The sequence below is a fragment of the Otolemur garnettii genome, unplaced genomic scaffold (assembly GCF_000181295.1).
Source record: "Otolemur garnettii isolate 467f Iridium unplaced genomic scaffold, OtoGar3 scaffold00005, whole genome shotgun sequence".
Lineage (NCBI taxonomy): Eukaryota > Metazoa > Chordata > Mammalia > Primates > Galagidae > Otolemur > Otolemur garnettii.
The window spans coordinates 7,174,258-7,184,981 of record NW_003852400.1 but is presented as its reverse complement, the minus strand read 5'-3'; the positions used below and the strand labels follow the sequence as shown (position 1 = coordinate 7,184,981).

The 10,724-nt window shown below is 37.8% G+C and overlaps 1 protein-coding gene across 1 annotated transcript in view; it reads left to right on the top strand.

The window, feature by feature from the left end:
- The window catches only part of MAGI2 (membrane associated guanylate kinase, WW and PDZ domain containing 2), a 1,396,484-nt gene that overhangs the window by 830,766 nt on the left and 554,994 nt on the right, over nt 1–10,724 (top strand). The gene's annotated exons all lie outside the window — the stretch shown is intronic.

Genomic DNA, 10,724 nt, shown 5'->3' with positions numbered 1-10,724 from the left:
GTCATGGTCCTGCCTGCTTAAAAATCTCTCCTGGCTCCTGCCAGCCTTAATAATGAAGTTCAGACTTCTTAAGAATGTCTGTGTGGCTTCCTGTCTCCATGGTGTTCTCTTCTCTACCTCTTTCTCTACAGATGCTGGGTTCTAACCTACCACATTTCCCTGAATGGGCCATGCCATCTCATATATCTTCCTTCTGCCTGGACTATTCTCATACAGTCTCCTCTTTAGCACCTTCCTAGCACCAGACAAGCTCCTTTGCTCTCCTGCCCAATATTCTCCCAGAGCTCCCTATGCTAAATCCTTCTCATTACATTTGCCAAACTTTAGTGCAAGTCTTCATCTGCTTAGTTCCATGGCCACTAGACTATATAATCTTTGAGAGAATGTCGTTTGTTTTATTTACCATGACATCCCTAGAATTTAATATATTATCTTATTCATAAAAGGCATTCAATAAATATATTTTAAATTCATTGTAAATTAATGCTTGAGCAGATTCAGCTATTGAATATTTAACTATTCTTCTTTGAAGACAATCCTAGAACAATAGATAAGTCCAAACCAATTGAATATTTAGAAGCAGTTTTTAGAACATAATGTTTTTACATTGTATTAATGTCACTTAATATAGTGGTTGCAAAATGAAGAATATTGCATATCTATTTTTCTTTGATTATTAAGTGGGCTTATGCAAATTTTACTAAATGAATGACTCTTATGGGAAAGAAACACCATATATCCGATGTCACAAAGATTCTAGAAATATTGGATTGAAGATTCTAAAAGAAACCCTATAAATAGCCTGCTGTTTTAACAGCCTTGTTATCAAAACCCTACAGCAAAAAATATCAGTTATCAAAATCCTACAGTAAAAAAAAATCTCAGTTTAGCCAGTAAGTAACCAAGTGACCAGAGGTCGGTTGTGTTCATGGCCAGGGGATGGTGAGAAGTGGGAGGCCAGAGAGTATATTTTAAGATACTACCAATACTTAAACCATTTAATGATGTGTGAATGCTCTCTACCTTTTTTCTGTATTTCTCTATTTCTTTTTTCACTACTCAGGTTCTTTCACTGATTTCTTATGGGTGAATAATATAACTATGATTTTTTTTTAGCTTCCCGAGTTGAAAGTGTTCAACACATTGTGCTTCTGACAGAATTGAAGTTAGGACTTAGGATACCTAAGTTAGGCATAGGGATACAAATCTAAAATTATACATGAGACCCCTGAAAATTTCTGTGTAAAATATTGTTATAAAAATCTATCATGTATCAAATAACCTAAGAAGTACAGATAATGTTAAACCACAATAGCTAAATATGTCATTCTCGAATTGGAATATGCTCAGGAATTACTCAGTGCTGTAGAATAAAATGTGTTGGATCTTACATAACTAGCTAAAGGCAGCTCTTCTCTTCTACCAGTACATTTTTCAGTTCTGTCTTTCTGGTTAGCCTCCCCTCTGCCAACAACTCAGGAACAATTCCTACTTAGAGAATTTTTCCTCTAACTTTAATTGCATCCTAAAATAGTCATTTCTCTAATATGGTAGTTTTCCAACTTTTATTCCCACTTTGAAACAGAAAAGTTATATTTACATGTGTAAAATGCCTGTATCCACCCAGATTCCTGCAGTATAAGCTATCCCCCCCGGAATTGTACAGAGCCTATTTTAATCTACATTATACTCCATCCCCCCAATTCCCTTATTATGTGATAGGCCCATCAGTGTATCTGTTGTGATGCCTCAATTGAGAACTGTTATATTCCTGGACAGTGGGTCAAGATCAAGATTTCTTGATGACATTTGCCTAACACACTCAGGTCTCTTCTGGAAGTAATTGGTAAGAAGAAAGGATACTAGTTTATTATTCTTCCTCACTAGGATTTCCTTACAACTTCTTAAAAGATATTTTAGACATTACCTGCAGAATGGATTTAAAACTTAAAGCAATTGAGGGTCAAACTAATAACACCGAGAGTCTTCCTACAATGGTAGACCTAATGAATACAGAGGCTTTCATGTAAAAAAAACATAGGATTCAAAGTTAGAAGACTTAGATTTTCGCCTCAGTTTCACTCAGTACTAACACTAAAAGTTATTTTGTACTATTCCCTTAATACTAAGTCCACGTCCTTGAAAGAGCCCTCACTACATTATATGTTGGCTGGTCTTTCCTCCAAGCTGAAAGCCCTTGGGGCCAGAGGGCTGATGCTGGTCCTCTTGGATCCCCAGCCTCTACCACTGGGTTGATAGCCAGTGTCTGAATGGGAAGGAACCACACTTCATCCCCAGGGCTCCCATGCCTCTCTCTAATACCTTAACTCTCCGGTGTGATATTTTCTCAGTTCTTCCTTCCTGCCCTCCTTCCCTCTTTCCTTTCCTCCCTTCATAATATAGGTATTTGTTGAGCAGTTGTTCTGATCTAGGAGCTGAAGATACAACAGTGAACAGTTCCTATTCTTATGAAGCTTATGTTTTAATAGGGAAAATTCATTCTTTTGGTCCTGATTCATGAACATTTCTTTTGATCTCTAACCATAATCTGCCAAGGGAGAGCTGAATTACAAAGGCATTCCAGTGTTGTACTTCCTCCTGTATTGGAAGAGTTCTAGGAACAACAAAATTCTCTGACCCCTCCCTCACTCTGTTCAAGAATATCTGACTGTGTCTAACCTTGAGTGCTCCCATCTATGAAAGTGCTACTAGCACAGTCAGGACAACTGAAGTCTCCTCTACTTCCCAAGATTCTACTTTTCCTAACCTGTCACTAAGTTTTGAGGTCCTTATATTTGCATTTCTTATTCTCCATTGAATTTTTTCTACTATCCAGTGAATAAAAATTAAAATAATTCTCATTACGCTGATTGTAGTACTAAAATATATCTGTACTGAGGACACAGTTTTCTTTTGAGGAAAACAGCATAGAAATCAAATGAATCCTTGTGTTCAAGGTCAAACCCAAATTTGTTACGCCATCTCGGAAACTCGTTCCTTAGAAGCTTAGGTAGCGGAGTGCAAAGCATAAAGTGCTTTGCTTTTGAAAGGTAGTAATTAAACTTGTTAGATGAGAGGGTAAACAGAAATCTCAGCATAGATAGTTTAAAAAGGAAAGATAATTTCAGAAAACAGGACAATTTCTCGAACGTAATTTTATACTGAAATCAAATACCACTTTAAATTCAGGCACAATTAAATATTTGCCTTTACTCAGGTTATATATAGTTTCACATTAAGATAATTTGTTTTTATTCTGACTTCAAGCAGCATAGCACCACATTGATAGCGAAAAAATATGGAAAACATTGTCCAAAATCTCTAGCCAAATTAAATGGCACAGGATTGCAGAGAATAGGAATTAAATTGTAGAATTAGAGGACATTATATTGAAAATGGGATGATTGTGCCTGAGCTCTAGAGTTCATCCAGCAGACTGAAAGAAGCTTTAAAATTCTGGGAAATGCCTAAGAGGACATTCATGTGAAGTGCGATACAGGTAGAGTTAAAGAGAAGCCGTGGGCTAAGTATATACATTCCTACAGTATAATCTAAGCCAGGCGCTACCAAACATCTGTGAACATGTTAAAAATGCATTTTCTAAATACCCACTCACCCCAAATCCTTGAATCTGATATATGTGTAGGAGATAAAATTAAGAATTTATAGCTTTAGCAAGAGGAGCTGCGCTAAACTAACATTTCAGAACCACAATTTTAATGCATTTTTTTTTTTTTTCTAAAGCTACAGTTGAAATTTCTCAACCCTTGGACAAATTTTAGTCCAATGGAGGTATGGTGGTTTGGGGACTATATAATAAGAACTTGAATTTTAAAAAATGCCAACATACAAAAAAATGTCTTTCGCTCACTCCAACGCAAGTCTCTTTTGCTTCTGTGTTAGAACGAAAGAGTCAAGCCCCGGATAGTATCGCCTGTACCTGCTGTCCATCTGCAAGACAAGCAGGAGTTCGCTTTAAGATGTACAGAACTGATGCCTCCTCTTTGGTCAACAAGCTATTCTAGTTCTAAAACAAAAAGCCCAACAGTGTGCTCCCCATGTATGTTTTTCCTGCCTTTAGACTTTGCTAGTTGTGTTTTAACCTGTCACTGATTTCTACTTGCTAAAGAAAAAGGAAATCAGTGATTTTTAGCAAGGCCCATGAGAACCTCTTACCATGTGTGCAGCTGTGTTCCTGCCATCCTGCAGTAGTGACAATCCCCTTTTCATGACTGCTTTCCAGGTCCCCAGATAATGGGCCCAAATCCCCTCTGCTGAGAGTCTATGTACTCACCTGTTCACCACTCAGACAAGTGGAGACCACGATTGTATTTCCCTCCCTGCTGGGGCTTTACTTTTTTTCTCTCTTCTTTCTAATTGCCTTTTACTCCTATTACTATTTGCCTCCCATGTGCCTTTATTTTGTTCTTTCAAATGGTCCAGCACATCGTATGTTCAGTAAATTTCCTTATATTTTCAAACACCATCCTTTTGAGGCCTTCTGTTCCCTTTCTTTCAGGGGTCAGCAAACTGTTGTCTGTGCATCAAACCCAGCCCATCACCTGTTTTATACATGAACGTTTATTGGAACCCAGCCATGCCCATCCATTTATATATCATCCATGGCTGTTTTGTGCCATAGTAGGAGAGTAGAGCAGCTGTGACCTACAAAACAGTATGGTCTACAAAGAACACAATATTTACTCTCTGGTCTTTTAGAGAAAAATGTTGGCTGACTCATGGTCCTGGTTCTCTGAAATTTCACAACAGGTTTTCATATATGACTTAAAAAAACATATTTGTTTTGGGTCTCTCCCTTTGAAGATCTGTTTTTCAGCTTCGGAAGATGCTATCTTTGCTATTTCTTTGAAATGTTCTTTTGTTTGTTCATTGTTCTACCTGGAGCCCCCATTACTCAGATGTGGATATACTAGATTGTTTGTCTAAGGGATCTCTCTTTTCTCATATTCATTCTCTCTTTGACCCTACCCAATACAAGCAATTTCCTTGTTCTTATCATCCAACTGATTAAATGTCTTTCAATTTCATCTATCATATTTTTTTTAATTTTCAAGAGTTGTGTTTATTCTCTCGTTTTTATTGTTTATAACATCTTGCTCTATATTTTCCCGACTGATTCTTATGTTACTATCTTGATCTTTCCCTTGTATGATTTAGGCTTTTCTGAAAAGAAGGCTAATTCTTCAGAGCCTGCTTATAGTCAGGGAGAAAGCAGTAGAGAAGTTGACTACAATCTCTTTACACATATTTACAATCTCATTTTAATTGGGTGAGGAACCAGCCTTAATTTTTCATGTCTCAAATGCTTCAATTAAAGGAGGTTTGCCCATGCTCCCACTCCAGATTGCCTTACTAATTCTCATCAGGGAGGCTAGTTTGTTTGTTTCCTTAGCTAGAGGCTACATGGATTTTAGCGTTCCACCATCAGCTTCATGTATCATCCTGACCTCATTTACCCACTGTCTCCTGAGTCCCAAGCTTCTCTAGGGTTCTGTGGAATAGGCAACTCCCCGTAACCAGCTCTCATGCATCCCCTTTTCAGCATATTCCAGTCGGTAGCTAGATGTGGCTACAGCATCACTCCACCCATGTCAGCCAACAGAATTTTAATAAGATCTTGCATTCATTCTTGTTCTTTTTATTGCTATAGGTTAAAACCCTTTTTTAATCCTTTGTAGGCTTACCAGTGCAGTCTATTATAAGAAGGAGAGGAGATGTACTCAGTGTAGCTTGTTGAAATAGAATTGCTGGGTCTCTCTTGATAGCACATAAAATCTCCTGATGCATTTTCTGTTCTGTTCACATGGCATTTCTTTCTTTCTTCCTCATTTTCTATTTATTTATAGATATATTTTATTTCCTCTCTTGACTATAATCTCTTTGGAGATTAGATGAATCTAGCATGTACAGCACACTCTTTAATAATATTTGTTGAAGGAATAAATTAATAAATACAGGAAGAAGAGTCAGGGGAAGGAGTTTCTTGAAGTAAAATACAGAACCTGCTGTGTGACTGGTAGACGGTAATCTACCCATTATCTTCATCTTCTCCCCAGTGATACAAGTGATCCCTAGATCCTAGCAATAACCCTCCCTTGGGAACAACTCTAGGAAAAGGAAAGTAAATTATATTGATTCTAATAGATAGCTCAAGATTTTTCTTTGTTGTAATTGGTTAACCTATAATGGAATCAGTCACCACATCTTTTCCCCCTTGGCTTAATGACCGAGGAGAACAATACAAAAGCTATTTCCTAAAGGAAAGAGATAAAAGGTAAATGTCTTGAATCATTTTCCTGTGGTTTCTAGAGAGACTACCCACATGATTGGCAAAAAGCATTTGCACTGGTTTTAATTAGGAGGGAAACCAACCATGATCAGTAATAGGAACCTTTATTTTTAGGTGAAAAGTAATATTTAAAAAAACCTTCCTAATGTCCTATATCACCTGAGGAAGATGCATTTGTTAAGATGACCAAACTTCTGGAGTTATGCCATTCACCCTTAATGGGACATGAGATAAGCTTTATAACTAAGCTGCTCTCGTGAAACCCTCTAGGCCAGAGCTGCCTGAGAAAGCAGCCTCCTAGGGTTCAGAAGAAGGCAGAATTGGCATTCAGGAGCATTCAGCTCCTCGGTGACTTAGGCTTGGATGACTGAAGCTTCAAATTACCATGCTAAATGTATCAAGCAATTCACATAGGTAATAAATTTATGAACACAACAGTCTTCCTGCAAAACTGCTCCCTCTTCTGCCTTTCCCTAAGAAAGACAAATACAATTTCAACTTTGTCTTCTTTCTTAAAATTGTTCATTATTGCTTTAGGGTACACAAGTGAATGTTTGTTTTATTACTGATCTCAATTTATGCTGTTTTCTGAACTACACTTTCATAGCACTTTGTCAATATTATCTTTCCAAAAAGAACCGAGGAAACTGCCAGCATGCATGCTAATGGCCTCTTGGTGGTAATTAAAATGTAATTTGTGAAATAACGGCCTCCTTGTTTTACCTGACTTGAAGTAGCTGCCCAGTTTTACTTAGGCTGCATTGCTCTTTCCATATTAAAGACCTGAACTTAAAGTGATCATATAATGCTGTACTTCTTGAAGTGTAATTAAGCTGCAGAGAATCTACCATGGCCTCATAGGTAAAGCATTTGCAATGCAATTTGGATAACACCTGGTATCTTTCGGGGCTTCCCTCTCCCCTGCCAGACCTCCTATCACAGGGAATTAGGTTCAGAAATTAGATTCAACAGATTATTTTAATGTGACCATCAGGAACATCTCTTCATCCTAAGCAGAATGGGTGGTGATTTTGTGTATCAGTTTGTTGAGAGGAAACATGGTATAGCTGTTAAGTGCATAGACTTTAGATCTGGGTTGGATGGGTCCAAATCCCAAAGCCTTCATTTATCAACGCTGCGCCTTCTAAACAAGCTGTGTAACTTCTCTGTACTCAGTTTCTGCATCTGCAAAATGTGGATAATAGTACTTCCCTCAGGTTTTTGCGAGTTGATTTATGTGAAGTGCTTAGATTACTGCCGGACACATTATAAGCGCTATGTAAGTATGAAACATGGTGTGGCGATGACAATGATTGATAATAAAATGATTTACTTGGTGTCTACCTGGAAACACTTGAGGTCAATCTGTAATGTTACCAAGAAACACCTCTGTGGTAGGTTAGGAGTTTGGGGAAATAATGATAATGCTTTTTGAGATAAGCCACATGGAAATCCTGCTTTTAGAATCACTGGTGTTGAAAGGAAGGAAGGCAATTGTCAGGATCTCACCTAACGTGCACAATGTGAGGATGTTCAGCACACCCCCTGGGTGAAGGGCTCACTCCACTACGCTTTGAAAGTGAGAACAATGGAACCTAAGAATTTGTTCCCTGATATTAATTTTTAAAAAAAGGATCCCTGGTGTGACCTCATAGGATAGTCAGGAAGCTGAGGCATCCCCACTTGTTCAGCTTCTGGATGGGGGCAAGTCATTCATCCTCTTTAGTCTCTAATTCTTCATTTATGAAATGAAGTCCTGTCTCTATTTTCAATCAGCTGTTTGTAAATCAAGTCACATTTTGAGTGCACAAGGAAAAACTTGGTCTGTGAAAAAATACAGCAAGGACTGGAAAGTGCTTTGTTAGGGCAAATCCTCCATGTTGGTTCTGGTTTGTAAATATAGCTGTTTAAAAATCAAGCTGAGGCTGGGCGTGGTGGCTCACACCTGTAATCCTAGCACGCTTGGAGGCTGAGGTGAGTGGATCTCAGGAATTTGAGATCAGCCTGAGCAAGAATGAAACCCCCGTCTCTACTAAAAATGAAAAACTGAGGCCAGAGGATTGTCTAACCCCAAGAGTTTGAGGTTGCTGTTGGCTATGACACCAAGGCACTCTACCCAGGGCTACAAAGTGAGTCTTTGTCTCAAAAAAAAAAAAAAATCAATTGGTTCAGAGCCAACACACCTATGTTGCTGGTCCACAAATGCCCACAGCTGATAAGAACATGCTCTAATAGAAGCTGGGCCAGTTACCTACAAGACCACAGCTTCTCTGGGCAAGGCACTAATACACTTGGGTGATGCAAGTTGTTTGAAATGGACTTAATACCCTTCACTCAGAAAGTTGCCTGGATTCTAATTTCCATTTGCACATATGTTATCTCCCTTTACCTACTAACCAACACTGCCTCTCCACACACATTGGTTTGTAATAACTTTACACATTACATATCACTCAAGGGATTTTGGAGTTATTAATTAAATTCATTTCATTCCTTGGGGAAAGCCCTTATACATATGCACCAATTCATGCTTTGAAGGTAAACATTCATTTTTTCTGTGCCAAAGAAAATGAAAAGGGAAGAAATGTGATAATTAAGATGAAATGTTCTAGATAGTTGTCAGAAAACAAAGATGATAATTAAAGAGTAGGGTGAGGGAAAAAGAGGACAAACATTCAAGGAGCACCGATTCTTGTGACCTCTAAACACAAAATATTTCTCATCAGTGTTTTATTTCATTATTTTATCTTCTAATTTATCAAACACTGATGAGAAATATTTTGTATTGGCCAACCTTGATGGCTCTCACCTGTGATCCTAGCACTCTGGGAGACCGAGGCAGGTGAATTGCTTGAGTTCAGGAGTTCAAGACCAACCTGAGCAACAGTGAGACTCCATCTCTACTAAAAATAGAAAAAACTAGCTGGTTGTAGTGGCAGGTGCCTGTAATCCCAGCTACCCTTCTTGGGAGGTTGAGGCAGGAAAATTGCTTGAACCCAGGAGTTTGAGGTTGCTGTGAGATATGATGACACCATAGCACTCTAGCCAGGGTGAGAGAATGAGACTCTGCCAGAGACTAAGACGAAGAGGAAGAGGAAGAAGATTTAAACATTGTATTCCTTATGTATTCCCTACATTACTTTCTTCTCCCAAAAAAATTTCACAAAGAGTCTTTGACCAGCGTTACACACAGCCAGTAAATGCTGGCTGCTGGGATGTGTTATCACGGGAGGAAGCTTCACCATGTTTTCTGTAAGTTTTTAAGATATCCATCTTGTAATTGTTTTTAATTCTGTCTTGTTCATCTGTAACCAATATATGGGACACATTTTTTAATGTGTATACTTTCATAGATCAATAAGATAATTCTAGAACTTTAACTTCATAAAGGTGTCATACTGCATATCTGTTGGGAAAAGTTGCTTCAAATTTTCCATATTCTTATAAGATTGGAGAGGATTTTGAGATTGGAGAGGATTTTTTGCACTACTGTCCAATACTTTTTTCCAGCAATTAAAATTGAGACAAAACATGGTGAATTGATAGATGACACCAGCAAATAAATGTAGTCAGACAGTTAGAGCTTGAGCTACTGGTGGAGTCCACCCCCTAAAACTCAATGAGAGTGGAATACATTTAGTTGCTTCATTTTGCTTGAAATTTAACCCAGAAAACACATCTATTTCAGATGTTTCTTTTAAAAAAATAATAACGGAAGTGGATACTATTAACTGGAATTGTACAGACAATTAAACTCTAGATAGGAAGAAATGAACCTTATTTTGAACTGCATTTGGACAAATAAGTTGACTTAAATATCATTAGCAACATGCAGATAACAGACATCTCTAAGTGCTCTGTGATTCTTTTGTAGCTTCTTATCACTTCTTATTAGGCACTGGTAAAAGCTCATGGCCAGAGCACCCATTAGGATGGCTAATATGAAAAAGAAAGTTTTATTTATTTTTATATATATATATATATATACCTAGTGTGTATGTGTGTGTGTATATATATATATAGAGAGAGAGAGAGAGAGAAAATAACAAGTGTTGGTCAAGGTGTGAGGAACTGGGAGTCTTGGGCATTTCTGGTGGGAATATAAAATGGTGCAGCTGCAGTCTAGTAGTTTCTCAAAATATGAATATTACAAATAGAACTATCACACAATCCAGCAATTGGACTTTTTGTTATATCCCCAAAAGAACTGAAAGAAGAGACTCAGAAATATTTGTACCAGCTGTGTTCACGTAGCATTGTTCACAGTTACCAAAATATGGAAGCAACCCAAGTGTTATCAATGGATGAATAAATGAAATGTAATATAGGTAGCCCCCAAATTACAAATACCCAGTTGACATACAACTTGCACTTATGAATGGAGGCTGTTACAGGTATTAGGTAAATGCACGGG